The following is a 6,332-nucleotide window of genomic DNA, read 5'->3' on the forward strand; positions in this document are numbered from 1 at the left end:
GCTTTTATTTATGACATTGATTGAAGGTTCAAGCAACATGACTCGCTGAGTAATGACATGCAATGCCCATTGGTAACACGGTCCAAAACTATATTCCTAAGTCTGGCCCTTAGATGCTGGTTGGGACAGTTTTCTGGAGCAGTGGGTCCTAGGAGCTGCAGCCAAGTGCAGAGCCAACGTGAACGTGACCAGTTTATCAGGAAACCAGCCCTGGGGCATTTGGTTTGAGTCATCCCCATGGGAACAGAATGATGTCCAGTAGATGTGTGCTGTGTTGTCTGCGATGCCCCTGTTTAACAGTTCCACGCTTCCCAGTTCTCACACTGTTCCCAAGAGAGCTGCCCACACCTCATAGAGGAAGGATGACAAAGGGGATGATGGAGAAAGCCACATGGACTGTAGGCCTGAGGACCCGCGCTTCATTCTGGGTCCAGAATTTAGTATCTGTGTGAGATCAAACACCAAACTCTCCACACCACAGTTTTCTCCTTTGACAGAAAGTTAGAATGATGCATTGCCTGGGTCTGTGCACACCAGATGGATAAAATAAAGCTGTGTGCTGGCCAGGCCTCAAGAGGCTTGGTATATGTTCTAGACTCTACCACAGAAAAGTACTGGATACTGAGCTGCCTGTCAGCTACATCTGGGGGTGGGGGTGGGGTAGGTCCAGCCAATACATGATCCTTGGTTGGTGCTTCAGTCTCTGAAAGGCCCTCTGGGCCTTCAATAGTTGGCTCTGTTGGTCTACTTGTGCAGCTCCTGTCCCCTCCCTTTTATCCTTGCCCCCACTCTTCCACAAGACTCCCTATGCTTCTTCCAATGTTTCATTGTGAGTCTCAGCATCTGATTTAACTGCTGCTGGGTGGAGCGTCTCAGAGGACAGATATGCCGGGCTCCCAGGTGAGAGCACAGAGGAGTCTCATTAACAGTGTCAGGGGCTGGCTCTCTTTCATGGGGTGGGTCTCAGGTTGGGCCAGGCATTGGTTGGACATTCCCTCAATCCCAGCTCTATTTTTATCCCTGCACATCTTGCAGGCAGGGAACATTTTGCATCATCATGTGGATCCCTTAGTAAGGGGCGGGGCCTGTCTCTGACCTGGACTCTGTTGCCTGTTTTTCGATCACTTCCTCCTGGATGGGCTGCCTCATCAGGCCACAGGGGAAGAGGATACATTCAGTCCTGATGTGACTTAATGTGCTATGGTGGGTTGGTGGCGAGGTGAATGGGCACCCCTTTTCTGAGGAGTGACAATTGTGCCCCCTGCCACAAGTAGAACAGCCATTCTGCTTTCCATTGAGCATTTGGTTTTGGTGTAAAACTGCTCTTCTGGAGAGCACACGGATAAAGTGGGCTGTGAGCCTCAGGCATGGTAGCACCCCTAACAGTGCTGCTGTGTAGATGTGGGTAGCATCCTGAGAACAAGGTCATCCATAGACTGATTTTGAGAATCCAGGTGACTCCTGATTCAAAAAGGAGGTTATACAATCCCTTAGGCCCATTCACTTTTTGTCAACACAACAGACTCATGCAGGTAACCACATAATTTGGAGGGAGTGCCCTAAACACAAAGCCGCATTTCACAGAATCCTGGCTACCTCATCTGCCTTTTCTCAACTAAACCAGCCTCTCTCTTTGAATGACAAAATTTGTACATGTTCATGAAATCCTAATTAATATTTGAGTCCATACATATATTGAGTATTCTTCACATCTGGGTAAGCACACTGTTTTTCTGAAGTGTCCATTCATTATTTTTATTCTGTAATAAATAGTCAAAATCTTTTCCACTGCCTTTGGAAATACACATTTTATTATTATTTTCTAGTGGTTAGTTCCACATACATGCATCTCTAGAATAATGCATACAATTAAGTCATTTCAGGTTCACTTGCAAATTTACAAACAGTGGTTGACATCTGAACAACATAAAAGTGGAAATCGCTAGTGTGGTATTTTCCAGGTAGCAGATTAAATATGGAATACCTCAGGTGAGTATCATAAATATACAGTGAGACAGACAAGGCTTCTGGGTTGTCTACAAGGTGTGGCAGGGAACACTGTGGGATCTCCTATAGGACCACAGAGAGCGGCAGGACTCAGCATTCGGCTGGTTGGTGTCAACAATTCTGCTCTTACACTGCTCTTACAGCATTTGTCTGTAGGACTGAAACAGGTTATTCTTCAGGAAAACCTCCTATCGCTATTAGGCTCAAAGTGGATGAAGCAAATGACTGTTTTACCCACCCACACGTCCTCAGTTAGATCTCATATTTTTGACTTAACATGAAAATGTCTGGGTTTGTACAATCAACTCTAGTTTCTGTGAAACCAAGAGTTTCCCACAGAAAAGTAACAAGAATAGCCAGGCTTAAGAAGGCAAAATTTTATTTTGATTTAGTCCCAGATGCTTCTGAACCAACAAGACCTCTTCAGGCCAAGTTCCTGGCCTCTAAACAGACCCACGGCTATGGATGCACTAGAAAACAGATGCCTTTGACTGAAAATTGACCATCAGCAAGGGCCCTGTGGGGCTGGGATCATTGGACAAAGCGCCAGACTATGTCTGGTGTGGTGTCAAGCCTCTTAGCCCCCTCCTGCTGGAGCAGCCCTGAGCCTCAGCAGTGTACCTTGGGAGAGTGCTGGGGACAGAGGGGTGGAGTGAGAATAGATGTGGAGGTTTTACTTTCTCAAGCTTCTTTTGTTTCCCTGCTCCATCTTTGTGCCTACTTCCTGGAGAACGGTTAAAGTCAAACCTCCTCTACTTGGGGCAGCAAAAAATGTGGCTAAGGTGTGAGAAGGCCACATAGGAGCTGTTAAACCACAGGAGGTTCTGCTAGCTTTCAAACGACCACCGCTATCAGAGAGAAAACCTCCAACACCGCACACAGGAAGTGGTCCTGAAACATCCTCTGTGCTGATGGAGGCTGGGTTTGCTGTGGCTGGTCCTCACAGTGCTCAGCTGTTGGTCCTGGAATCTGGTTCCTAAAACTGTGTAGTCACTGAACCCAAGGAAGAAACAGAGAAGGGGAGATAGAGCCCCAACACCATTTTAACATCCCATGAAGAAACTGTTCTCAGGTGCTTGATTTAAGTGTACAATGAGCTTGTTGCTTCATTTTCTCAGTGGTTGAACAGTAACAAGGCTGTGCCCTGAGCCAAGTAGTGCAGAGAAATGAAGATGTGGGCAAGAACAATGTACCAGAGGAAGTCACAGAAACAAAGGCCTGAGTTCAGCTATGCCAAGTGCCATCCACGAAATGAGGAAGAGGATATCAGAGTCCTTCTGAGAAAGGCTTGGTTGAAGATATTAACATAGGATTAGGTAAATGATAGATTAGAATCAGAAAACAAATGTTTAGAAATAGGAACATCATTTAAAACATTAGTGTTAATGCATATCTTAAACGAAATACGAGCTTTGTGAGGCTCAAACACCAAAGTTTGATTATTTAAAAGAGCATTTCACTTACCATGAAAGTATTAGTTCAATACATTAAGAAATCTTCTCATTCCCCGGAAAATCAAAATTATTAGTTACTCGTTATCAGGTCAGACAGAGTTACAGATAACAGAAAAAGGACCATGGTGTCATCTGAGTACCACAGGTAGGGACTGGATCAGACTGGAGGTAAGGTGGACATTGATGAGGTATCACTATTAAGAAATTCATTAACTCACCAACAAAGCTATCAATGGTCAGATGTCACCATTTTTTCTTGTCACTGGAAGACTCCACTCCTACCTGCAGTCTCCTTCCCTTTATCTGTCTTAACCTATAAAAGCTATAAGTTACCAAAAAAACCTATTATGTAACCATATTCAGACCCTGATAGAATCAAAATGCACAGTCCAAGGGACAATAGACTCGCCTGGTTCTGCACATTTCCTGTTTTTACCTAAATAAGCTAAAGCACCAAAATATTTAGCTATACATGTAGTCAGTTATACAGAGTATTCTGTCAACCTTGTCCAGGATGAATGTGCGCATCATTGCAAATGCCTTCTTGGGTTTAGCAATGATGCTCTTGATTCTTGAGTAAGGCTTCTGTGGCTGACTCATGTTAATTACAATTTAATCTGATAATCAAGGTGAGATGTACACATTTTTTCATTTTTTTCTTCTTTATTAATTTATTCTTGTTACATCTCAATGGTTATCCCATCCCTTGTATCCTCCCATTCTTCCCTCCCTCCCATTTTCCCCTTATTCCCCTCCCCTATGACTGTGACTGAGGGGGATTACCTCCCCCTGTATATGTTCATAGGGTATCAAGTCTCTTCTTGGTAACCTGCTGTCCTTCCTCTGAGTGCCACCACGTCTCCCCTTCCAGGGGACATGGTCAAAGGTGAGGCACCAGAGTACGTGAGAAAGTAATATCCCACTCTCCACTCTACTGTAGAGAGTGTACTGTCCATTGTCTAGATCTGGGTAGAGGTTTAAGGTTTCCCGCCTGTATTGTCCTTGGCTGGTGCCTTAGTTTGAGCGGGACCCCTGTGCCCAAATCTGCCTATCATAATGTTCTACTTGTAGGCTTCTAGGACCCTCTGGATCCTTCTACTTTGCCATTCTCCCATGCTTCTCTCATCTAGAGTCCCACTAGAATGTCCTCCCCTCTCTCAGTTTCCTGGTAAGTGAAGGCTTTCGTGGGACATCCCCCTTGGGCTAATATGCAGATATAAGTGAGTATATACCATTTGAGTCTTTCTGCTTCTGGGTTAACTCACTCATTATGATCATTTCTAGCTCAATCCATCTATCCACAAATTTCAGGAATTCCTTGTTTTTAATAGCTGAATAGTATTCCATAGTGTATATGTACCACAGTTTCTTTATCCATTCTTCTATTGAGGGACACTTAGACTGTTTCCATGTTCTGGCTATTATGAATAAGGCTGCTATGAACATGGTTGAACAAATTTTCTTGTTGTATGCTGGAGCATCTTCTGGGTGTATTCCAAGGAGTGGAATAGCTGGGTCTTGAGGAAGTCCTATTCCCATTTTTCTGAGATAGCACCAGATAGATTTCCAAAGTGGTTGTACTAGTTTGCATTCCCACCAGCAAGGAAGGAGTGTTCCTCTCTCCCCACATCCTCGCCAGCATGTGGTGTCACTTGAATTTTTGATCTTAGCCATTCTGATGGGTGTAAGATGGAATCTCAGAGTTGTTTTGATTTGCATTTACACATTTTTATCATCTTAATTTTATAATGAAAAGTTGGAGACTTTGATAAATGGAGTGACTTGATAGGTAGGAGTTGAGCTAAGTTCTGTCTGATTATGATCCCTAGTCACTTGACCACAAAGTGATTGCCAAGGGAAAACAGCTTCTAAATAAAGATGCTTTGATGGACGATAGGAAACCAGCCAACCATTTTACCATTACCTTTAAAAAAATCTGCACTAATAGGTTCTACTAAGCATGACTACATGAAAGCATTTAAGCTAATATAAGATGGATTATTTGCTTAAATAATTCTGTAGATATTTTTATATTAAACAATTTTTCTCTTCATATTTAGGCTCTAAAGGCTTTATAGAAAAATATGAATACTGGCAACAAAAACTTATTAAGCAACAAAAAGATGTTCAGATGAAACAGTAAAATATGACTCTGACTATGATATTTGGTTCTGTGTGCCCTGCTCTACATCCTGGGATCATGAAAATATTTTCCAAGTTGATGGAGAATATAAGAGAGACCTAGATAAACTACAGCAGAAGGCCGTGCTCCTCACTGTACTTCTTCATGGACGGCCACACAGGGAGTGCCTGCTGCAGGTAAGCAGGTGTCAGATCCTGAAGTTGGCATGACTTTTTTTTTTCCTGATGTAGATATTATCACAGTGGTATCACACTGACTTAGACAGAAATTGAGTAAAGGACAAAGAAGAGAAGATAAGGCCATATTCTCTGTATCTTCATAAAAATTCAGAGCACGTTCCTAAAAACATGCTTGAGTATGTGGCTCCTTGATGAGAAAAGTGTAGCATGGGTATCAGTGGAAGTAGCATCCTGCCACTTAGGATGTGCTCACGGGAAAGAAAAGCAAACACAAGATTCCCAGATTTTGTGACATCATCTACAAGTGTCCTGGATGAAGAGAATTAATGGACTGTTAGAAATACTTCATGGAGCCAGATTACTCTATTGAAAACATTGCTAAATAAAACACTATGACAGCCCACTTCTACTACACTGTTTGGTTGAAACAATACAAAACAAAAAGTCAGTTAAGTAGCTTTTATTTTTCTCCCTCAGTGACTTTTTTTCATTTTTTTTATTTAAGTAATTTATTCAGATTACTTTGAGTAACCCCCCTGGGTCCAGATC

This window comes from Acomys minous (assembly GCF_964271855.1).
Source record: "Acomys minous genome assembly, chromosome: 9".
NCBI lineage: Eukaryota > Metazoa > Chordata > Mammalia > Rodentia > Muridae > Acomys > Acomys minous.